Source organism: Zea mays, chromosome 9, assembly GCF_902167145.1.
Source record: "Zea mays cultivar B73 chromosome 9, Zm-B73-REFERENCE-NAM-5.0, whole genome shotgun sequence".
NCBI classification, from domain to species: domain Eukaryota; kingdom Viridiplantae; phylum Streptophyta; class Magnoliopsida; order Poales; family Poaceae; genus Zea; species Zea mays.
The window spans coordinates 137,444,585-137,470,613 of NC_050104.1; the positions used below are offsets into that span (position 1 = coordinate 137,444,585).

A 26,029-nucleotide genomic window follows, 5' to 3' on the forward strand; every position below is an offset into this window, starting at 1 on the left:
TTTGCTCTTTTGTTGAACCCAACTCTTGGTCTTTTTATTGGCTAAGTGTGAACCTTTAGCACCTGTATAACTTATACACTAGAACAAACTAGTTAGTCCAATTATTTGTGTTGGGCAATTCAACCACCAAAATTATTTAGGAACTAGGTGTAAGCCTAATTCCCTTTCAATCTCCCCCTTTTTGGTGATTGATGCCAACACAAACCAAAGCAAGTATAGAGATGCATAATTGAACTAGTTTGCATAATGTAAGTGCAAAGGTTGCTTGGAATTGAGCCAATATAAATACTTACAAGATATGCATGGATTGTTTCTTTCATTTTTAACATTTTGGACCACGCTTGCACCACATGTTTTGTTTTTGCAAACTCTTTTGTAAATCCTTTTCAAAGTTCTTTTGCAAATAGTCAAGGGTAAATGAGTAAGATTTTGCAAAGCATTTTCAAGATTTGAAATTTTCTCCCCCTGTTTCAAATGCTTTTCCTTTGACTAAACAAAACTCCCCTAAATGAGATCCTCCTCTTAGTGTTCAAGAGGGTTTTGATATATCATTTTTGAAATACTACTTTCTCCCCCTTTTGAACACAATGGGATACCAATTGAAAAATATTCTTTGAAAAACTAAGTTTTTGAAATTGGTGGTGGTGCGGTCCTTTTGCTTTGGGCTCATACTTTCTCCCCCTTTGGCATGAATCGCCAAAAACAGAATCATTAGAGCCCTCGAAGTAATTTCTTCCCCTTTGGTCATAAACAAATGAGTTAAGATTATACCAAAGATGAAGTCCTTTTGCTCTCTCCCCCAAAGATGGAGAGTGGCTTGGAGCGACGGCGAAGGATGAGTTACGGAGTGGAAGCCTTTGTCTTCGCCGAAGACTCCAATTCCCTTTCAATATACCTATGACTTGGTTTAAAATAGACTTGAAAACACATTAGTCATAGCATATAAAAGAGATATGATCAAAAGTATATAAATGAGCTATGTGTGCAATTTAGCAAAAGAAGTTGCGTGAATCAAGAATATTGAGCTCATGCCTAAGTTTGGTAAAAGATTGTTCATCAAGAGGCTTGGTAAAGATATCGGCTAATTGATCTTTAGTGTTAATGTAAGAAATCTCGATATCCCCCTTTTGTTGGTGATCCCTAAGAAAATGATACCGGATGGCTATGTGTTTAGTGCGGCTATGCTCGACAGGATTGTCGGCCATTTTGATTGCACTCTCATTATCACATAGCAAAGGGACTTTGGTTAATTTGTAACCGTAGTCCCGCAGGGTTTGCCTCATCCAAAGTAGTTGCGCGCAACAATGACCTGCGGCAATGTACTCGGCTTTGGCGGTGGAAAGAGCGACCGAATTTTGCTTCTTTGAAGCCCAAGACACCAAGGATCTCCCCAAGAACTGGCAAGTCCCCGATGTGCTCTTCCTATTAATTTTACACCCCGCCCAATCGGCATCCGAATAACCAATCAAATCAAATGTGGATCCCCGAGGGTACCAAAGCCCAAACTTAGGAGTATAAGCCAAATATCTCAAGATTCGTTTTACGGCCGTAAGGTGGGATTCCTTAGGGTCGGATTGAAATCTTGCACACATGCATACGGAAAGCATAATATCCGGTCGAGATGCACATAAATAGAGTAATGAACCTATCATCGACCGGTATACCTTTTGATCCACGGACTTACCTCCCGTGTCGAGGTCGAGATGCCCATTAGTTCCCATGGGTGTCTTGATGGGTTTGGCATCCGTCATCCCAAACTTGTTTAGAATATCTTGAGTGTACTTCGTTTGGCTTAGGAAGGTGCCCTCTTGGAGTTGCTTAACTTGAAATCCTAAGAAATACTTCAACTCCCCCATCATTGACATCTCAAACTTTTGTGTCATGATCCTACTAAATTCTTCACATGTAGACTCGTTAGTAGACCCAAATATAATATCATCAACATAAATTTGGCATACAAACAAGTCATTTTCAAGAGTTTTAGTGAATAGAGTAGGATCGGCCTTTCCGACTTTGAAGCCATTAGCAATAAGGAAATCTCTTAGGCATTCATACCATGCTCTTGGGGCTTGCTTGAGCCCATAAAGCGCCTTAGAGAGTTTATATACATGGTTAGGGTACTCACTGTCTTCAAAGCCGGGAGGTTGCTCAACATAGACCTCTTCCTTGATCGGTCCATTGAGGAAGGCACTTTTCACGTCCATTTGATAAAGCTTAAAGCCATGGTAAGTAGCATAGGCCAATAATATGCGAATTGACTCAAGCCTAGCTACGGGTGCATAGGTTTCACCGAAATCCAAACCTTCGACTTGGGAGTATCCCTTGGCCACAAGTCGAGCTTTGTTCCTTGTCACCACACCATGCTCGTCTTGCTTGTTGCGGAAGACCCATTTGGTTCCTACAACATTTTGGTTAGGACGTGGAACTAAATGCCATACCTCATTCCTAGTGAAGTTGTTGAGCTCCTCTTGCATCGCCACCACCCAATCCGAATCTTGAAGTGCTTCTTCTACCCTGTGTGGCTCAATAGAGGAAACAAAAGAGTAATGCTCACAAAAATGTGCAACACGAGATCTAGTGGTTACCCCCTTATGAATGTCGCCGAGGATGGTGTTGACGGGGTGATCTCGTTGAATTGCTTGGTGGACTCTTGGGTGTGGCGGCCTTGGTTCTTGCTCATCCTTCTTTTCTTGATCATTTGCATCTCCCCCTTGATCATTGCCATCATCTTGAGGTGGCTCATCTTTTTGATCTTGCCCTTCATCAACTTGAGCCTCATCCTCATTTTGAGTTGGCGGAGATGCTTGCATGGAGGAGGATGGTTGATCTTGTGCCTTTGGAGGCTCTTCGGATTCCTTAGGACACACATCCCCGATGGACATGTTCCTTAGCGCGATGCACGGAGCCTCTTCATCACCTATCTCATCAAGATCAACTTGCTCTACTTGAGAGCCGTTAGTCTCATCAAACACAATGTCACATGAGACTTCAACTAGTCCAGTGGACTTGTTAAAGACTCTATATGCCCTTGTGTTTGAGTCATAACCAATAAAAAGCCTTCCACAGTCTTAGGAGCAAATTTAGATTTTCTACCTCTTTTAACAAGAATAAAACATTTGCTACCAAAGACTCTAAAATAAGAAATATTGGGCTTTTTACCGGTTAGGAGTTCATATGATGTCTTCTTGAGGATTCGGTGAAGATATAACCGGTTGATGGCGTAGCAAGCGGTGTTGACCGCCTCGGCCCAAAACCGATCCGAAGTCTTGTACTCATCAAGCATGGTCCTTGCCATGTCCAATAGAGTTCGATTCTTCCTATCCACTACACCATTTTGTTGAGGGGTGTAGGGAGAAGAGAACTCATGCTTGATGCCCTCCTCCTCAAGAAAGCCTTCAATTTGAGAGTTCTTGAACTCCGTCCCGTTGTCGCTTCTTATTTTATTGATCCTTAAGCCGAACTCATTTTGAGCCCGTCTCAAGAATCCCTTTAAGGTCTCTTGGGTTTGAGATTTTTCCTGTAAAAAGAATACCCAAGTGAAGCGAGAATAATCATCCACAATAACTAGACAGTACTTACTCCCGCCGATGCTTATGTAAGCAATCGGGCCGAATAGGTCCATGTGTAGGAGCTCCAGTGGCCTGTCGGTCGTCATGATGTTTTTGTGTGGATGATGGGCTCCAACTTGCTTCCCTGCCTGGCATGCGCTACAAATCCTGTCTTTCTCAAAATGAACATTTGTTAATCCTAAAATGTGTTCTCCCTTTAGAAGCTTATGAAGATTCTTCATTCCAACATGGGCTAGTCGGCGGTGCCAGAGCCAACCCATGTTAGTCTTAGCAATTAAGCAAGTGTCGAGTTCAGCTCTATCAAAATCTACCAAGTATAGCTGACCCTCTAACACTCCCTTAAATGCTATTGAATCATCACTTCTTCTAAAGACAGTGACACCTACATCAGTGAATAGACAGTTGTAGCCCATTTGACATAATTGTGAAACGGAAAGCAAATTGTAATCTAAAGAATCTACAAGAAAAACATTGGAAATAGAATGGTCAGGAGATATAGCAATTTTACCAAGACCTTTGACCAAACCTTGATTTCCATCCCCAAATGTGATAGCTCGTTGGGAATCTTGGTTTTTCTCGTAGGAGGAGAACATCTTCTTCTCCCCTGTCATGTGGTTTGTGCACCCGCTGTCGAGTATCCAACTTGAGCCCCCGGATGCATAAACCTACAAAACAAGTTTAGTTCTTGACTTTAGGTACCCAAATGGTTTTGGGTCCTTTGGCATTAGACACAAGAACTTTGGGTACCCAAACACAGGTCTTTGACCCCTTGTGCTTGCCCCCAACATATTTGGCAACTACCTTGCCGGATTTGTTAGTCAAAACATAAGATGCATCAAAAGTTTTAAAAGAAATATTGTGATCATTTGATGCAATAGGAATTTTCTTCTTAGGCAACTTAGCACGGGTTGGTTGCCTAGAACTAGATGTCTCACTCTTATACATAAAAGCATGGTTAGAACCAGAGTGAGACTTCCTAGAATGAATTTTCCTAATTTTGTCTTCGGGATAACCGACAGGGTATAAAATGTAACCCTTGTTATCCTGAGGCATGGGAGCCTTGCCCTTAACAAAATTTGACAATCTTTTAGGAGGGGCACTAATTTTGACATTGTCTCCCCTTTGGAAGCCAATGCCATCCTTAATGCCAGGGCGTCTCCCATTATAAAGCATGTTACGAGCAAATTTAAATTTCTCATTTTCTAAGTTGTGCTCGGCAATTTTAGCATCTAGTTTAGCTATATGATCATTTTGTTGCTTAATTAAAATCATGTGATCATGAATAGCATCAACATCAATATCTCTACATCTAGTACAAATAGTGACATGCTCAATGGTAGATGTAGAGGGTTTGCAAGAATTAAGTTCAACAATCTTAGCATGTAGTATATCATTCTTATCTCTAAGATCGGAAATTGTAACTTTGCAAACATCAAAATCTTTTGCCTTAGTAATTAATTTCTCATTTTCACTCCTAAGGCTAGCAAGAGAAATGTTTAATTCTTCAATCCTAGCAAGCAAATCATCATTATTATCTCTAGGATTGGGAATTGAAACATTACAAACATGTGAATCAACCTTAGCATTTAAACTAGCATTTTCATTCCTAAGGTTGTCAATCATCTCACGACAAGTGCTTAGCTCACTTGATAATTTTTCACATTTCTCAATTTCTAGAGCATAAGCATTCTTAACCTTAACATGTTTCTTGTTTTCCTTAATTAGGAGATCCTCTTGAGAATCCAAAAGGTCATCCTTTTCATGAATAGCACTAATCAATTCATTTAATTTTTCTTTTTGTTCCATGTTAAGGTTGGCAAAAAGGATACACAAATTATCTTCCTCATCACTAGCATTATCATCACTAGATGTTTCATATTTAGTGGAGGTTCTTGATTTTACCTTCTTCCTTTTACCGTCCTTTGCCATGAGGCACTTGTGGCCGACGTTGGGGAAGAGGAGTCCCTTGGTGACGGCGATGTTGGCGGCGTCCTCGTCGTCGGAGGAGTCGCTAGAGCTTTCGTCGGAGTCCCACTCCCGACAAACATGGGCATCGCCGCCCTTCTTCTTGTAGTACCTCTTCTTTTCTCTCCTCTTGCCCTTCTTGTCGTTATCCCTGTCACTGTCACTTGATAATGGACATTTTGCAATAAAGTGACCGGGCTTACCACACTTGTAGCAAACTTTCTTGGAGCGGGACTTGTAGTCTTTCCCCCTCCTTTGCTTGAGGATTTGGCGGAAGCTCTTGATGACGAGCGCCATTTCCTCATTGTCGAGCTTGGAGGCGTCGATTGGTTGCCTACTTGGTGTAGACTCCTCCTTCTTTTCTTCCGTCGCCTTGAATGCGACGGGTTGAGCTTCGGATGTGGAGGGATCATCAAGTTCGTTGATCTTCCTTGAGCCTTCGATCATGCACTCAAAACTTACAAAATTCCCGATAACTTCCTCGGGGGTCATTTTAGTATATCTAGGATTACCACGAATTAATTGAACTTGAGTGGGGTTAAGGAAAATGAGAGATCTTAGAATAACCTTAACCATTTCATGGTCGTCCCACTTCTTGCTCCCGAGGTTGCGCACTTGGTTCACCAAGGTCTTGAGCCGGTTGTACATGTGTTGTGGCTCTTCCCCTTTGCGAAGCCGGAACCGACCGAGCTCCCCCTTGATCGTTTCCCGCTTGGTGATCTTTGTGAGCTCATCTCCCTCGTGCGCGGTTTTGAGCACATCCCAAACCTCCTTGGCGCTCTTCAACCCTTGAACTTTGTTATACTCCTCTCTACTTAAGGAGGCGAGGAGTATTGTTGTTGCTTGAGAGTTGAAGTGCTCGATTTGGGCCACCTCATCCTCATCATAGTCTTCATCCCCTACGGATGGTACCTGTGCACCAAACTCAACAACATCCCATATACTTTTGTGGAGCGAGGTTAGATGAAATCGCATTAAATCACTCCACCTAGCATAATCTTCACCATCAAAAGTTGGTGGTTTGCCTAATGGGACGGAAAGTAAAGGTGTATGTTTTGAAATGCGAGGGTAGCGTAGGGGGATCTTACTATACTTCTTGCGCTCTTGGCGCTTAGAAGTGACGGATGCCGCGTCGGAGCCGGAGGTGGATGTTGATGAAGTGTCGGTCTCGTAATAGACGACTTTCCTCATCCTCTTGTGCTTGTCCCCACTCCGATGCGGCTTGTGAGAAGAAGATTTCTCCTTCTTCTCTTTGTGGTGAGAAGAAGATTTCTTCTCCTTCCCTTTGTTGGAGGAGCTCTTCTTCTTCTCCTTCCTCTTGGTGCGGGACTCTTCCGATGAAGTGCTCCCGTGGCTTGTAGTGGGCTTTTCGCCGGTCTCCATCTCCTTCTTGGCGTGATCTCCCGACATCACTTCGAGCGGTTAGGCTCTAATGAAGCACCGGGCTCCGATACCAATTGATAGTCGCCTAGAGGGGGGGTGAATAGGGCGAAACTGAAATTTACAAATATAAACACAACTACAAGTCGGGTTAGCGTTAGAAATATAATCGAGTCCGGGAGAGAGGGCGCAAAACAAATCGCAAGCAAATGAAGAGTGTGAAACGCGGATTTGTTTTACCGAGGTTCGGTTCTCGCAAACCTACTCCCCGTTGAGGAGGCCACAAAGGCCGGGTCTCTTTCAACCCTTCCCTCTCTCAAACGGTCCCTCGGACCGAGTGAGCTTCTCTTCTCAAATCAAAGCCGGGAACAAAACTTCCCCGCAAGGGCCACCACACAATTGGTGCCTCTTGCCTTGATTACAATGGAGTTTTGATCACAAGAACAAGTGAGAAAGAAAAGAAGCAATCCAAGCGCAAGAGCTCAAAAGAACACGGCAAATCTCTCTCGCTAGTCACTAAAGTCTTGTGTGGAATTGGAGAGGATTTGATCTCTTTGTATGTGTCTAGAATTGAATGCCTAGCTCTTGTAAGTGGTTGAGAAGTGGGAAACTTGGATACCATGAATGGTGGGGTGGTTAGGGTATTTATAGCCCCAATCACCAAACTTGACCGTTGGTGGAGCTGTCTGTTCGATGGTGCACCGGACAGTCCGGTGCACACCGGACATGTCCGGTGCCCCAGCCACGTCACCAGTTCCGTTGGATTCCGACCGTTGGAGCTTCTGACTTGTGGGCCTTCCTGGATGTCCGGTGCACACCGGACATGTACTGTTTACTGTCCGGTGTGCCAGTATGGGCACGCCTGACTTCTGCGCGCGCTGCGCGCGCATTTAATGCGCCGCAGGTAGCCGTTGGCGCGGAGATAGCCGTTGCCCCGGAGTTGCGCCGGACAGTCCGGTGCACACTGGACATGTCCGGTGAATTATAGCGGACTAACCGTTGGAGATTCCCGAAGCTGGCGAGTTCCTGAGGCCGCTCTTCCTTGGCGCACCGGACACTGTCCGGTGTACACCGGACAGTCCGGTGAATTATAGCGCGAGTGCCTATGGAAATTCCCGAAGGTGGCGAGTTCGAGTTGGAGTCCTCTGGTGCACCGGACATGTCCGGTGGTGCACCGGACACTGTCCGGTGGCACACCGGACAGTCCGGTGTGCCAGACCAGAGGTGCCTTCGGTTGGCCCTTTGCTCTTTTGTTGAACCCAACTCTTGGTCTTTTTATTGGCTAAGTGTGAACCTTTAGCACCTGTATAACTTATACACTAGAACAAACTAGTTAGTCCAATTATTTGTGTTGGGCAATTCAACCACCAAAATTATTTAGGAACTAGGTGTAAGCCTAATTCCCTTTCAAATAGTGCGACTTGATCACGCTCTACAAATCACAAAACAAAATGGCAGTTCAATACTTTATTTCAATGTCTTCTTGACATTCCAATTTACTTATTGGTATTGCACGAGAATATTCTATGTGAATTCCCAGCTTCTTGATTTTCTAGTTTTCTTATTAGTGTGCATCTTATATGGGGACATTTTTGGCTTTTCGAGCGATTTCTCGGCATTCTTATTTCAAGTATTCTTTTACTCCCCCTAATGCCGTGGAATAGATCATTAGGCATTATTGTGGTAAGTACATATACTATAAATTTGAAGTTGGGGAGTTGTTCTTATGACTATTTGCATTAACCATATGCAATAGGACTATATGTCCCTTTTTTTCTTTTGAAATTATGGACTTCATGTCCTTTTCTTGAAAAAGGGTAATTCTTCTAGTACGCCCATATTTTCCAAGTGCATCCTTATTTCATTTTGCATATTCCTTCACACTGCTAGACTTCATAGGGACGATTACCCAATATATCCATAATTCTTATGAGCAATGCTATCAACTTCATTGGTATGTGGTTTTATAAACTTTATATATTTTGAGGATGTAATTGATATTTCTATGATGCAAAGGGAGAGGATATCTGAGCTTCTAAACTCTTTATCCAAACAACAAATTGACAATTCAAATGTGCATATTCTAATAGAATGGGATCATGGTTCAAAGGGGAAAATTTCTTAAATATTTTTCACATTCATCCTGTCTTACCACTTCATATGGGGAATCATCCATATTCCTTAACAATTCATAGGGAAGATACTATGTTCGTTGTTTCTTCGTGAAACTAATTCTTATGGATTTCTCTCAAACTTGAGAGAGTTTTTCAAGTATGATGTTTTGTATGATCATGCTTCTTCAAATACTGATATAGTATCATATATTTTTTTCTTTCTATGTATATATGTAAAATAGATGCTTGAGAAATAACATGCAACATTTATGGTCTGTTTGGGTGTACTCTCTTAAAATTTCTTTTGTGCCGATATCTCCTTCGACGTTTTATCTCAATAAGATATTTTCATAGTTTTAAAGAGATGATCCATATACTTTTATGTTATTTTCATGCTTCATAATAATTGGGTAAATAGAAGATACCATACAAAGTAGAAACAAATATCGATTGTTCTTCAAAAATATATACTAAGTAAATATTCATATATACTAATGAGAAAAATGTAACCTTCTCTTCAGGAGTTGGCAATTATTTGCAAGAAGGGTCTACTCTTCATGGGTTTGTAACTCATGCAATATTTACAACCATAATTCCAAAAAGGATGCGAGAGATGTTGATCATTCAAAACAAATATTTACTTCAATTTCAATACTACTGTTTGAAGTATTTTCCTCTCCAATCCACTTCATGTGGTTGCTATACTGTAGGGGCAATGGGGGTATCTCTTCGCGAGGGTTCATTCATAGTGTCAATGACTTGCTTCTTGCATGTTTGATAATAAACTTTCATTGGTACAAACCAAGTCGGTTTGCCTTTATTTGGCAATTCATACGACCAAAATTGGATATGGTTCATGCATGCAATGATGCAACTGATATGATAGATTGTGCACAATAGAAGCAACAAGATGACCTTCTAGGGTTCATGTGAATGGTCACTGATTTTATGTGCAAGTGTTGGACTTTTTGTCAAATATTTCTAACTAGGTCAGGACAATTATCGACCATATGTCCACACATGGGACTTGTGCATATTAATTGATCGACATAGAAGTCGGCGATTTTTAAATCTGCAACAATTGTATGCCACACCTCGATCGACTTCTTGTCGGCGACTACCAGTCAGCAACGATGGTGCATTCATATGTCATGTGGAGAAAATACTGAAAATTGCTCGTATTTTCGTAGTTTGAAATATATACAAAGCAGTTGCCATCCTATAAGTGGTATATGATATGCTTCTCATGAAATTCAATAGCAATGAAAAATAGTAGCACTAGCAATTTCATAAATGTATTGTATAAAAGTAATAATACCATAAAATTACCTTCAACTCCATGATCTGTTTATGCCATCATCAACACTTACACATGTATATTTGCAATTTTCATACTTTTTTTCCAAAAACACTTCTTGTTATTTCGGATATCTTGGATGTAATTATCCATACATTCTAGAAAATGCTCCATATACTTTCGAGAAAATAAAAACTGAGTCCATTACTTCATGTAGAAATTCCGCAATATGTAATGTGCCTTTTACTAATATGCATGAATATTCCACGTGCTTCACGTCATATGCATAAAATGCAACATGGAATGCTTCATGTGGTATACTTTTGGATGCCTCTATAATATGCTTTCATATTTACTTGTTGTAAATTTCAAAGCATTCTAGACCTTCTTTTATACTTTTATATATAAATATAAATACATTACTGTATAAGTAAATATACATCTATAGAACAAAGAAAATTACTTCTTGTAAGTTCCTTTTGCACTATAGAGATAAATATAACAAATGTACAGAAGTAATAGAAATTCATAATTCAAATGCTTGAGGAAAAGAATTACAATTGCATGCTAAATAAATAGTATAATATATAAATGCATAAATAAGGAATAATTCTGATCCCAATTATTGCATGAAAAAATATTTCTCATTATTTTCAGCATATTCATGATTATTCTTGATTTTTTCTCTATGATTCAATATATATAATAAAAGAATAAAAAGGACAATTCATGATTAGGCCTGCGAATTCTGGCCCAAGAAGGCCCATTCTATGATGTTTTTAGGGTTATCTAACCCTCTTCCTTTTTTTCCTTCCACCCATTCCTCTTCTCTGGCCGACGGAAACGCCAGTGCGGCGGCGCTCGCATGCGCGTCTGCTTGGGTGGTGGCGGCGGTGCATGCCTGCGCGGCTGCGACGCCCGCTCGCTTACTCCTGCTTGCAGTGATGGGTGCCGATGCGCTCTTCTGTGGCTGCGATGGCGGTGTCTCGGTACCGCGCTTGCTCGCTCGAGAGGTCGCGGCGGCCCTCGCCCACGCACTCGTCCGCAGTAGCCGCGCGCGGCATGGCCTGGCCGCGGCGGTAGCCGTCGCCCGCGCGCCTTCTCATGTGGCGGCAGGGCGGCTTGCATGTCTGCTCGAGGCGCGATGGCGGCGGCGCGACCTGCGCGTTTGCTTGCGTAGGAGCGACAGTGGCTGGGTGGCCTGCCCTCGTGCGTTCGTCGGCTCTTGCGTGCTCACGACTGTGGCGGCAGTGTGTTCTGCGGCGTGGTCACGGCGGCAATGCTGTCTGCAGGGCGGCTCGGTTCGCGTCTGCTCACAGTGGCTTGGCTTGCTCGCGCCTGTCAGGAGCTGCTGTGCTGCGACAGCTATGATGCATGCCTGCTCGCGGCAGCATGTCCTGTGCGCTTGCCTGCAGGGTGTTGCCATGGTGGCTGTTGCCAAGACTCGAAAAACGGTGGCCTTGCGTTTTGGAAACTTGGAATAAAGAACAGGTAAAAAAAATGCCTGCTACGCATAGACCTGAGCGAATGAATTTGTGGCCACCAGACTTTAGATTCATACCTTTTCTTTAGTACCTTTGCGTGCTCCTGTATTAGCAGAGCAATCGTGCTGATAACGTGTTAAGAACCCTTTGCTACCAAGTATAGTCCAAAGGCTTCTTAACTCATAAACATAGGAGACACAAAGATATAAGAGGAAACGAGATTCTTATTCATGTATTCTCTTTTCTGGTTACAACAAATAGTGGTGTCCTCCTCTATATATAGTGTAAAGTTAGGGTTTCGGCTAAATGAGCCACATGGGCCTTCGGGGCCCAAACTGGTTTCTTAACACATACCATTTGTTTGAGCTTGGCCGTGCTGTGCATGGCCTTTTTGGATCCAGTACCCGAAATGTCAAGTGGTGAGGTGTCTATCTCTACTACTCCTTAAGACAGGAGCGTAGGCGTGCACACCCGTGCACGGTTCTGCCTCCGCTTCGATCCCGGGTGGTCGCGCTTTCGTCGCCGCGGTGGTCGCTATCCCCTTCCTATCCCGCGTCCGCGATGCTCGCCGACCCTGCTCCTCCACGCGTCGGACGCTCGCCATGCTCGCCTCCCTCCCCTCCGGCCCGCCTCGCTCCCCTCCAGCCCCAAACTCCCCAGCGGGGGCGAGCCTGGGATGAAGAGCCATCGCGTAGGTGGAAATCGCTCCCCCGTTCCATCGACGGATGCTCAACCTAGATCCCCTTCCACCGATCTCGTGCTCACCTTCCACGTTCGCGGCCGCCACGCTCCGGCGCCGCTCGCCCCAGTCCCGCTCGCGATCCTTGCCTCCCCCTGTCTATTTCCCTAGACGCGCAGAGCTAGGAGCGTCGATCCCCACCTCCAACCTCGCCCCCCTGTCCTCTGACTCACCAGCTCCCCCGTCCTCCGACTCACCAGCAGACGCGTGACCCACCACCTCGCTCTGCCGATCCGTCACAAGATCCACTACAACCTGACCCCTCTGAGCGCCACGCGATGCCGGCCGGCCAGACGCACGCGCACGAGACCGCCACCGGCGGTGCCGCGAACCTCTCCAACCGTCGACTACCGGCCCACTTGCCACCGCCACTCCCTGAGGAGGTGGTGCCGATGTACCCGCGACCTGTTCCTTCCACCTCCTCGCCTTCTCTGAGAACGCCGCCAACCTGCTCGACCTGGCACCGCTGCTCCCTGTTTCCCTCGCTCAACTTCGCGCCGTATCTACCACAATGGAGGTGGAGAAGAAGTCGTCCGCAGGCGCCACCAAGTTGACCATCGTGTGCCACCGGAGCCGCGCGGATTGCCGTTGCTAGCACCTGGTCGTTCTCTCATGGAGACGCCTCCGCAGGTGATTGACCCCTCCTCCTCGTCACACTCGCTGAGTCGCTGGCTGCTAAGGTTATGTGGTGTGCTGCCTTGTTAAAATTGTGTGAATCAGAGGCCCAAGGGGTTTGCGTTCTTTTGACGCTCACTTAGGGGATTCATTTTGAAATTGACACAAGTTTATTTATTATATTACAGACTCTGAATTCTTCTACCTGATTTCTCATGTCTTGCATGTGTGCAGATGCAAGTCATACCTTGTTACATTGTAGATAGAGTACGGGCAACTTAGTGAATCAGAGGCCCAAGGGGTTTGCGTTCTTTTGACCCTCACTTAGGGGATTCATTTTGAAATTGACACAAGTTTATTTATTATATTACAGACTCTGAATTCTTCTACCTGATTTCTCATGTCTTGCATGTGTGCAGATGCAAGTCATACCTTGTTACATTGTAGATAGAGTACGGGCAACTTAGACGCAAAAAATACTCCTAACCCGCTGCTATTTATCTAGCTGCTTTTTATGGTGGGGTTTTTTTTGGGTCTAGGTTGAGAATACAAAGGCAGTGTATTGCTTAATGGTCCAACATGCGCTAAAATAGGGTTGACTGCTAAAATGATAAGGCTTAAGAGAGGGACATTTCTTTTAGTTGCGTCAAGTTTTACATGAATGCTCGTTGTTCCTAAGAATCAATACAATCATGTTTTAGTAAATATATGTACCAATATATATATTTATTCCCGTGCGTATGGCCAACTTAAAAAAGTCCCCCAAAAGATGTTTACGAGGATTAGAATGCACTTACTAATCTATTCTGCAATTGATTTTACGAGGATTAGAATTCAGTTCTGAATTTGCGATTTTCTGTCTCAATGTTCAACTGCCCATCCACATTTTTTGGGGTACTTTTTGTATTAATTCTGAAACATGTGATTTAAAAACTGCATAGCTCAATGTCCTTTAGACAGAAGTAATTATGTTTCCAAAATGGCGACAAACCAGATGAATGCACAATGTTGCAAACAAATCATTTTCGACATTTTGCCACATGTGAAAATTGGGCATAAACTAATCATGTAAAACTAAACATCATGTAATAGTAGATTTTGTTGCTGAGCACTACACAAAGTTCCGAGTGAAGTTTCTTGCTGCTTGTAATTTAGTTTGCCCATTACTTATCTGTGCAAATCTCATATTACTGACATGTCTGTCTTAAGACGCTACTGTAGGCGTCCACAGATTATTTTGGTCCACGGTTCTGCCGATCCCTCTGCCCACCCACCGCCCCCTCTCCTCCCCACCATCAACGCGACACCTCACTTGTTTGGAGGTTGGCATGTGGTGGACAGGCGACGAGCGTTCTTTGGTAGCCGCTCCGGTAGAATAGCAAGGTAATCTCAACGCATCTTCTTCGGATCCGTTTGGCTTTCTGCTCCCCGTTTTGTCTCGGCGGTGAATGTTTTTGGGTCATGTAGCTATCAGTGGTACTCTGTTTGTTTTAGAATTCAGTTCTGAATTTGCGATCTTCTATCTCAATGTTCAACTGCCCATCCACATTTTTTGGGGTATTTTTTGTATTAATTCTGAAACATGTGATTTAAAAACTGCATAGTTCAATGTCCTTTAGACAGAAGTAATTATGTTGCCAAAATGGCGACAAACCAGATGAATGCACACTGTTGCAAACAAATCATTTTCGACATTTTGCCACATGTGAAAATTGGGCATAAACTAATCATGTAAAACTAAACATCATGTAATAGTAGATTTTGTTGCTGAGCACTACACGAAGTTCCGAGTGAAGTTTCTTGCTGCTTGTAATTTAGTTTGCCCATTACTTATCTGTGCAAATCTCATATTACTGACATGTCTGTCTTAAGACGCTACTGTAGGCGTCCACAGATTATTTTGGTGCACGGTTCTGCCGATCCCACTGCCCACCCACCGCCCCCTCTCCTCCCCGCCATCAACGCGATGCCTCACTTGTTTGGAGGTTGGCATGTGGTGGACAGGCGACGAGCGTTCTTTGGTAGCCGCTCCGGTAGAATAGCAAGGTAATCTCAACGCATCTTCCTCGGATCCGTTTGGCTTTCTGCTCCCTTTTTTGTCTCGGCGGTGAATGTTTTTGGGTCATGTAGCTATCAGTGGTACTCTGTTTGTTTGGATCAGAGGAAGCTCACGCAGAGGTCGGAGAGGGTGAATTCCGTGGATCTGCATACGACATAGCCATGGTCAGTAGTTGGTTTTATGTACTGAAATGCTATAGGAATTGGAAGGGAAAGAAAGTGGTTGAGCAAGAACATGAACTATATTTTAAACCTCAAGTAAATCCATATAATTGAAAGTCTGAATTTATTGTCTTAGTGCTATGGGATAATCCCTTGGTAGTAGATGATATTATTTACTGCCACTTTTCAGACTGCCTCATGATTACTGCTATAATTTAATTTGAAAAGCCTTCTCTGCAAATAGCTGCTCTTAAGATGTTAGCAACCCCTTTGTACCCACTAAGTAAGGCTCCAATTTGCTTTTGTCGACACCAGTTACATTCTAGCAATCATGTCCTATCATCCACAATGTGTTAGTGTCTGAAACTTGCAACCAAATTCTGGAATTAATGTTTGGTAGCACCAAAAAGGTTGTCCAAATATGTGACAATTTTCTGCCATTTACAAACTCTTTGCTGATTTAAGAATCTATCCGACAACGAGCAGCCTCTTAACTGATTTATGAACCTATTGGACAATTAACAACATACAATAATCTTCAAGATAAATATTTCATTGTATCAATGCTATGCTTGATGGTTTTGCATCATATTTACGATATCAATAGTGTTTACAAATTTATGTCCCTTTTTGTCTGTCTGCATATGGTGGTTACAAAGCTTCTATTGTCAACTGCCCCATTAGTTATACAAATCTAGCATACTGATTGTTCTTCCTCTGCTTATTTTCTTATATTGTCTTCTATATACAGGGGAAACAATGGATGGATAGATCATCAAGGTTCAGGTCTTCAGATCTGAAGCTTGGTATGAAACATCTAGGTATTCATCAATAAAGTTTGTCTGAGTTAATCTACTGCGAGTTCCCAGATTATTGGCCGACGATAAGGTTAGAAATTTGCTCTTTTTGCGCTGGCCAGAGAGAAGCCCAGGGAGATGACAGATGATGTTTTGATAGGTAGCTCATTCTTTTGTGATTCCAGCTAGGTAGGTTTTCTGTGACTGCTCATTCTTTTGCGATGAGTGTAATTCATCAAGAAATCTGAGATTTAAATGGGACATTCCTCAAGAAAAAGATGTCGGTATTGGTATGCAGATTGTCGTGATGATTATGGAGATAACTCAATTGGAATCTAGGGAGAGAATCAGAAATAACACTAGAAGTTACAACACTGTATTTTAAAGTTATATCCCTTAACTTGTACGAATATTAATATATTAGTGGTCTGTTCATGTGCCTGATTGGAGACTGACTCTAACATGTTTTTTTCGTTTTTGTCCCTGTGTGTAGGATGCCAAGTGGTAGGGCTATTTTAGCATGTAAGTTTTATTGATCCTTGCTCCTTTCTTTGTCTTTGTTTTACTACAATTACAATAGGTATTGACACTGTACCATTCCATTTATTCGTTGCTGATTGCTGATGTTATCTGCGAATATCATTTTGTTTGTTTTTCATTAACAGTTTAGCATGCTTAGTTTACTGGTAGAGTTGTGAGTGAGCTTCCATGCTACGCCAGAGCCACCACTGACCCTGCTATGTAGAAGCGGGGTACAGGTGGTGATAAATCAAGAGAAGAAGCAGGCACAAAAATATATGGACAAAGCGACTTGTATGTAAAGGCTGACATTACACCGAGCAACAATGTTTATACTTCAACATATTCGTATGCCTCGGAGAAGCCTCTCCAACAAGACAAGCCGGATGAAGAAGGTAGTCCTATACACATCATATGAAGAAGGTGATGATTTTTAGTGTATTTATTAGTGCAAACTGTTGATGTCTCTATTTAGGATTTTATTTGATGTGGTAGGTTACGTGGACAATTGTTTTTAGAAAGTTGTATAGTTAAATGCCTCATGTGCTATTAGTAGCTGGAGTTGGAAGGCATCGAGAGAACCAAGGAACATGAGCAGGTTTCGTGAGGTGATAGAGAGGCTGGCCAAGGATCTGTCAGAAGGACTAACTGGATTCTTCTAGGTAAGCATGTTCATGTCTTACAATGATTCCTTTGTATATGATGAGTTCTGTTTTTTAGTATTGCTGTTTTTCAACTTCTGAAATGCTCTTAGAATTAATGTCTACCATAATTGCTTATTTCCATTAGCTAAGAACAAAAAAATCAATTTGTAAAAACAACAGTTGCAACAGTATATTAGCAGAAATACATAATATTCAAAAAAAAAACAATTAGTATTTTTGCATATCAATGTCTAAATAATGGATCACAAAAGACAAATACTTTGATCATTCTATTGTATAGCGCACTCTTGTTCACAAAACAAATCACTTGTAGACACTGAGGTCAACCTTCCCTTACTTCCTTGCCTATTCTTCTACTAGATCTTTTGTCTCCTCATAACAAACCACTGAATCTTCAAGTATAACATCAGTTTTCAGTTAACATGTTACCATTGGTGTTTTATCTTTCACAGAAGCTACAAATGAGGTAGGACTCGAATTATCTGGCTGCAAATCATATCTATAGTGTAAATGGCCTAGGACTCGAACTATCTTTTAGTTCTTTTTTGTCTCTTCTGCACGAAGATGTAGCTGAAGTTTTGTTTTAATCTCTACTACACCATATGTTGGTACCGTGGGCGTCCACCACTTGGCTTCACCACGCCTCCGCCCTCGTCCTCCCGCCAATCTCGCAGCGGCGCCCGCCTCATCCCCGCAGCCTCACCAGCGCGGTAAACCATTCCATTGTATTTTCTTTAAAGCGTGACATCGATCTTATTGCTATATATTGTTTATCTATCTTCATGTGTGAAGGCAAACAATGAACAGGTACTCCATTCCTACAAATTTTTGGATTGCTCTGTCTGTACAGTAGAGTTTTTTTATCTCCTGAACCAGAGTTCATATTTTTTACGCGAGAAGAAGACTATAAAGTAATAGGACTCTAATCTTCAAAAGACCGCCAATATGATTAGTCATCCATGCTTCCCATTCTATATCAATTGGCAACATGTGTCGTTTGTCATTGATTTTAGCTTCCAAACCTGTATCCATGTGAATAGTCTAAGATCCCTAACAAGCTATTCTTTGTGCTGTCTTTTGTGTAACACAGGACGAGTGTGCTGCCTGCAAGAAGACTGTACCCACTAGAGAAGGTATGAACCAACCTTGTTTTCCTGCAGTCATAATATATTGGTTTTGTTGTACACATGTGTGGAAATTTACTTGCCAAGGTTGTGGAATTCAAAGCTACTTCTCAACTTTTATTTATGCATAAATCAAAGTAGAGTTTTTATGCATGCCCACTTGCATCATTTTAGTTCATGGCAGACCACGATTAAACCTTTTTATGTTTCACAGGATACACATGCATATACTTTCCCTTTTATGCAGGTGTACATCTTGCTCGTCTGCTGAACTCTGAATGCACGATCATATAAGGGTGAACCCTACCACAAGGTTTGTTCCAAATGTCCTCTTGGGTCACGGTGGCTGCCTCTTGACGACGGCCTCGTGGCCTCGTGCGCTGCCCTCAACGGAGCCACCTACCTTAGCCTGAGACCAGAAGGTGCAGGAAGCCACAGCTGACAAAAAAGCTTGCTCAAATATATTATCAACTTCAATATCTTAATGGATACTAACTTGCATCCTTATGGCCAAGGTGTAAATTGTAAAAAAATGTAATGTTCAATATAGAGGCCAAAAATGCAAGCTCCTGCGAGGTGACTCTAACTTGCATCCTTAGGAGTCTAACCTCTAACTTTAAAGTGAGGGTTGTGCAGCGTGTTGGTGGATTTCACATTTCAGAGAGGATAGAGAAAGCTCCGCTTCGCTTTTTTGAATGGCTTCCGGGAGGATAAGCTGGTGTAGAAGGTTGTGGTGGAGGTCCTGCCTTTTTGGCTTGCAAGCGAAGGGCGCAATAACGAGCAACCAAGCATTTTGTAGCAGCCAATCCTAAACGTTGAAGGACTTGAGCACAGGGAGGTGAGTGGGTCTGTGCTGCTGGAGGGCTATGTCCTATGTGTAGTCCCTCTTATGTCTGAAATTAGTAGTCTCTCTGGCATCTTTGTTTGTTTTCCTTCATGTAAAACAGATAGCCATGTTAAAACTTCAACTTGTTTTGTTTTACACAGTTGAAAATCAATGGCATGTGTTGCGCCCGTCTTGCGGCAAGGGTTCCAAATGGCTCCTTAAAAATGATGTGAATTACCCCTCTGTTCTTTTTTTATTTGACCGTTGTTCAGTTCAAAAATAAACTAGCTGGCGATAAACATTTGAAAACGGAGGTAGTAATAATTTAGAACAAAAGAAGTGTATTGATGGGTTTCGACTCCAGGGGAGGAGCCTTATCAAATGGTTCAGAAGAAATAGTTATTTATATCCACTTTTAGTGATTCTAACAAAATATCAATTATTATTTTTATATACCAATATATTTTATCATATTGATACCGTAGCAACGCACGGGCATATACCTAGTACTCTACTAATTGAGCTAAAACCTAGTATTCTAGTGTCACATAGTATCATGCGGTGTGAGTCACGTGGATAACCCACTCCAGCGGTCTAGCCCTAGGCGGCGTCACACGACTTCCATGGCTGCCCGCTGCCGTACGAGATGGATGTTATGGTGGCACCCATGACCCATGTATATCAGGATGTGATGTTGTACTTTTAAGACTAGCCAGAGCCTCTTTAACAGGAGCTCTAAATAGGGTTTTATTTTGAAATATAAAATTCTAAGAGCAAAAACATGCTCTAACGGAGATCCTATTTTTTTTAAAAAATTTATCAAACAGTTATAGTGTTCGGTTTCTTGGGTACTAAATATAGTACCATATATACTAGAGCCTTATCTTTTTTTTACACTATTTCTAACCTTTTATTTCCTAAATAGCATGATCTAATTCCTAATAATATGATATATGGCTCAACAGTTGGAGGTGCAAACGTTTTTTTGGCCTTAAACATTTGAAATGAGATCCTATTTTAATTATGAGGATTCAAATATAAAACTTCTTGTTGGGGATGCTCTAATATCAAAGTGGATGTACAATTGTATAAAACATAGTTTTGACATTGTAGATACATTTGGAGTTTGAAAAAGGTTATGAGGTAGAATCACTACACATTTAAAGTACGAGCTTCGTCGTGCGTCGTCTTCTCCCCACGCATTCAACGAGGTGTCACTAGAGTTTCCCACACGCTCAATGAAATATATAAAAAAAGTGTTCATTATGATCTCTAGGATTGAGGGATTTTAACTTCTCAATCCTTTTTTTCCAAATAAGCCTCAATGGATGAGATAAGAAATCTTATTATCCTTAAAGATCAAATAGAAGGGTTGTCGGAGCAATAAAGTTCTAAAAAACATTCTTTCAGTAGAGAATCGAGATAGAGAGGACGTTCGAGACGCTCAACACTCACGTCAACTCACAGCGTGTTGCATGAACGGTAGCTGACCATGGGACACTACCATTTCGAGCCTCAAAGTTTCTGATAAATACTCGGATCGAGCATTGATCCTTGCGTTTGGGACTGAAAATCTGATTGTCGCGCGATTAAGGGTGTGTTTGATTAAATATACAAGGGTATGGAAGTGTCGGGGACCATAATTAGGGGTATCCCCAAGACTCCTAATCTCAGCTGGTAACCCCCATCAGCACAAAGCTGTAAAGACCTGATGAGTGCGATTAAGTCAAGGCTCGGTCCACTCAAGGGACACGATCTCGCCTCGCCCGAGCCTAGCCTCGGGCAAGGACAGCCGACCCCGGAGGATTCACGTCTCGCCCGAGGGCCCCCTCAAGCAACGGACACACCTTCGGCTCGCCCGAGGCCCAGTCTTCGCCAAGAAGCAACCTTGGCCGGATCGCCACACCGACCGACCGTATCGCAGGAGCATTTAATGCAAATGTGGCCTGACACCTTATCCTGACGCACGCCCTTCAGTCGACTGAGCCAAAGTGACCGCAGTCACTTCGCCGCTCCACTGACCAGCCTGACAAGAAGACAACGCCACCCGCGTCGCTCCGACTGCTGCGCCACTCGACAGAGTGAGGCTGACAGCGGCCAAGCCCGGCCTCGGGCGCCATAGGAAGCTCCGCCTCGCCCGACCCCGGGGCTCGGACTCGGGCTCGGCCCCGGAAGACGACGAACTCCGCCTCGCCCGACCCCCGGAAGACGACGAACTCCGCCTCGCCCGACCCCAGGGCTCGGACTCGGGCTCGGACCCGGAAGACGACGAACTCCGCCTCGCCCGACCCCAGGGCTCGGACTCGGGCCCGGCCCCGGAAGACGACGAACTCCGCCTCGCCCGACCCCAGGGCTCGGCCTCGGCCTCGGAAGACGACGGTCTCCGCCTCGCCCGACCCGGGGCTCGGACTCGACCTCGACCACGGAAGACATACTCGACCTCGGAGGAGCCTCCGCCTCGCCCGACCCAGGGCTCGGACCGACCACGTCACAGGGGGGCCATCATTACCCTACCCCTAGCTAGCTCAGGCTACGGGGAACAAGACCGGCGTCCCATCTGGCTCGCCCCGGTAAACAAGTAATGATGGCGCCCCGCGTGCTCCGTGACGACGGCGGCTCTCAGTCCCTTACGGAGGCAAGGAGACGTCAGCAAGGACTCGACAACCCCGACAGCTGTCCTTCCGCAAGGCTCCAGCGCTCCTCCGACGGCCACGACATCACATGAACAGGGTGCCAAAACCTCTCCGGCTGGCACGATGGCATGTACTTAGGGCACTAGCTCCTCTCTGCTAAACACGTTAGCACCCTGCTACATCTCCTATTGTACACCTGGGCCCTCTCCTTACGCCTATAAAAGGAAGGTCCAGTGCACTCGTGCGAGAGGGTTGGCCGCGCAGAGAGGACGGGGCGGCGCGTGCAAGCCTCTCGCTCCCTCCCACGTGGATGCTTGTAACCCCCTACTGCAAGCGCACCCGACCTGGGCGCGGGACAACACGAAGGCCGCGGGTTTCCCCTTTACACCTGTCTCCCACTGGTTTCCCCCCTTCGCGCTCCGTCTCGCGCCGACCCATCTGGGCTGGGGCACGCGGCGACAATTTACTCGTCGGTCCAGGGACCCCCCGGGGTCGAAACGCCGACAGTTGGCGCGCCAGGTAGGGGCCTGCTGCGTGTTGACGAACAAGCTTCCCGTCAAGCTCCAGATGGGGCAGTCTCCAGCAACCTCTCCGGCCCGGGACGGTGCTCCGTTTTGGGAGTCTCGAGTTCATGTCCCTCGACGACAGCTACGACATGATACTCCTTCCCCCGCCGCGCGACAACGACAATGGCGGCCGACAACCCGCCCGCCGACGGCGGAATCGACGACGTCTTCCCCACGTGGCGGAAGAACAACATTCGGGTTTGTCCCGTCACCTCCCCCGCCGACGGAGGAGGAGGCGGGGCAACCAAGGCCAAGCAAGAGGCGGCACCTCGTCGGCTGTCGAGCGAGTCGACGGCGTCGGCGCCCCAACGGGGGACACGTCGGGCATCGACCTCGCGTCTGAGACGAAGACGAGCGTCGTTTCCCCGCAACACGCCAACTCCAAGCGGACGGACGACGCCAGCACGCTCGCAAAGGTCTTGCTGGGCATCACCCTCGTACCCAAGACGACGGTGCAGTCTGCCCCTGACGCGACTCCGTCACCGCCCGTCGACCAGGAGGTACCGACCGATTCCCATCTCGTGCCTTTTGGATTCAGCCTCGACCCACCAAGCGACTTCGCTTCGGTGGAAGCCTTCATAGAGGCGTGTCCAAACCCTCCGGGGTACGGTGTGCGGTCACCCTGGGACCGGCTGACGGCCGTCTCGACCTACGGGCCCTCGGGTTCCGAGGAAGATGACGAGCCTGACTTTTGTTGGGATTTCTCCGGACTTGGTAACCCCAGTGCCATGCGAGACTTCATGACTGCGTACGACTACTGCCTTTCCGACTGTTCCGACGGTAGCCGCAGCGTCGGTGACGAGGACTGCGGCCCAAGTCTTGAATGTTTCCACGTCGATCTAGGGGGTCCCAGCGAAGGCAACCATCTTGGTATACCGGAAAACGGTGATCCCCCTAGGCCTGCGCCTCGCGTTGACATCCTTCGGGAGCTAGCTGTGGTCCCAGTCCCTGCGGGGGGTCAGGACTCACAGCTCGAGCAAATCCGCGAGATGCAGGCCAGGCTCGACGAGGGAGCAGGAACACTTGAGCTGTTCCGCCGGGACATCGGGCAGGAATGGGCAGGCCAAGTTCCGGCCGGAGAAGCGTGTCATCTACCCCAGGGCATCCAGCACCGCATCGCCGACGATGTCAGGGCAAGGCCACCACCGGCTTCCAGTGGGGTCGACCAGAACCTGGCTGCAGCCGCGATACTTCTCCGCGCGATGCCGGAGCCATCAACTACCGAAGGGCGGCGTATCCAGGGAGAGCTCAAAAATCTCCTGGAGGATGCCGCGGTCCGACGGGCCGAAAACTCTGCCTCCCGAAGGCAGGGGTACCCCTCGGAGCATCGCGCCGCGACTTCCCGATTCATGCGGGAAGCCTCGGTCCACACCGGGCGCACGCGCAACACAGCGCCTGTGGCCCCAGGTCGCCTCGGCAACGAGCACCACCACCGCAACCGTCGAATCCACCTCGACGAGAGGGTGCGCCGAGGCTACCACCCCAGGCGTGGGGGACGCTACGACAGCGGGGAGGATCGGAGTCACTCGCCCGAACCACCCGGTCCGCAGGCTTTCAGCCGGGCCATACGACGGGCGCCGTTCCCGACCTGGTTCCGAACCCTGACTACTATCATGAAGTACTCGGGGGAGACGAGGCCGGAACTGTGGCTCGCGGATTACCGGCTGGCCTGCCAACTGGGTGGAACAGACGACGACAACCTCATCATCCGCAACCTCCCCCTGTTCCTCTCCGACACCGCTCGAGCCTGGCTGGAGCATTTGCCTCCAGGGCAGATCTCCAACTAAGACGACCTGGTCCAAGCCTTCGCCGGCAACTTCCAGGGCACGTACGTGCGCCCTGGGAACTCTTGGGATCTCCGAAGCTGCCGCCAGCAGCCGGGAGAGTCTCTCCGGGACTAGATCCGGCGATTCTCGAAGCAGCGCACCGAGCTGCCCAACGTCACCGACTCGGATGTCATCGGCGCGTTCCTCGCCGGCACCACATGTCGCGACCTGGTGAGCAAGCTGGGTCGCAAGACGCCCACCAGGGCGAGCGAGCTGATGGACATCGCCACCAAGTTCGCCTCTGGCCAGGAGGCGGTTGAGGCCATCTTCAGGAAGGACAAGCAGCCCCAGGGCCGCCCGCCGGAAGATGTCCCCGAGGCGTCTACTCAGCGTGGCACCAAGAAGAAGGGCAAGAAGAAGTCGCAAGCGAAACGCGACGCCACCGACGCGGACCTTGTCGCCGCTGCTGAGTACAAGAACCCTCGGAAACCCTTCCGGAGGCGCCAACCTCTTCGACAAGATGCTCAAGGAGCCATGCCCCTATCATCAGGGGCCCGTCAAGCACACCCTTGAGGAGTGCGCCATGCTTCGGCGCCACTTTCACAAGGCCGGGCCACCTGCGGAAGGTGGCAGGGCCCACAACAACGACAAGAGGGAGGATCACAAGGCAGAGGAGTTCCCCGAGGTCCACGACTGCTTCATGATCTACGGTGGACAAGTGGCGAACGCCTCGGCTCGGCACCGCAAGCAAGAGCGTCGGGAGGTCTGCTCGGTAAAGGTGGCGGCGCCAGTCTACCTAGACTTGTCCGACAAGCCCATCACCTTCGACCAGGGCGACCACCCCGACCGCGTGCCGAGCCCGGGGAAATACCCGCTCGTTGTCGACCCCGTCATCGGCAACGTCAGGCTCACCAAGGTCCTCATGGATGGAGGCAGCAGCCTCAACATCATCTACGCCGAGACCCTCGGGCTCCTGCGGATTGATCTGTCCTCGGTCCGGGCAGGCGCGGCGCCTTTTCATGGGATCATTCCCGAGAAGCGCATCCAGCCCCTTGGACAACTCGATCTGCCCGTCTGCTTCGGGGCTCCCTCCAACTTCCGAAGGGAAACCCTCACGTTCGAGGTGGTCGGGTTCCGAGGAACCTACCACGCCGTGCTGGGGAGGCCATGCTACGCCAAGTTCATGGTCGTCCCCAATTATACCTACCTCAAGCTCAAGATGCCGGGCCCCAACGGGGTCATCACCGTCGGCCCCACGTACCGACACGCGTACGAATGCGACGTGGAGTGCGTGGAGTACGTCGAGGCCCTCGCTGAATCCGAGGCCCTCATCGCCGACCTGGAGAGCCTCTCCAAGGAGGCGCCGGACGTGAAGCACCATGCTGGCAACTTCGAGCCAACAGAGACGGTTAAGTCTGTCCCTCTCGATCCCAGCAACGACGCCTCCAAGCAGATCCGGATCGGCTTCGAGCTCGACCCCAAATAGGAAGCAGTGCTCGTCGACTTTCTCCGCGCAAACGCCGACGTTTTCGCGTGGAGTCCCTCGGACATGCCCGACATACCGAGGGATGTCGCCGAGCACTCGCTGGATATCCGAGCTGGAGCCCGATCCGTGAAGCAGCCTCTGCGCCGATTCGACGAAGAAAAGCGCAGAGCCATAGGCGAGGAAATCCACAAGCTAATGGCGGCAGGGTTCATCAAAGAGGTATTCCATCCCGAATGGCTTGCCAACCCTGTGCTTGTGAGAAAG

General features: G+C 46.6%; 1 long non-coding RNA gene across 2 annotated transcripts; it reads left to right on the forward strand.

The window, feature by feature from the left end:
- The first annotated feature begins 14,627 nt into the window (after positions 1 to 14,627).
- LOC103639165 (uncharacterized) lies at positions 14,628 to 18,040 on the forward strand. Of its 2 annotated transcripts, XR_002749220.1 has the most exons (5): positions 14,628 to 15,209; positions 15,294 to 15,386; positions 16,135 to 16,271; positions 16,366 to 16,369; positions 16,479 to 18,040. It is a non-coding gene; the product is annotated as an uncharacterized lncRNA (long non-coding RNA). The 2 variants fall into 2 exon arrangements; XR_002749219.1 differs by having other exon boundaries at positions 16,366 to 18,040.
- The last annotated feature ends 7,989 nt before the right edge of the window (positions 18,041 to 26,029 follow it).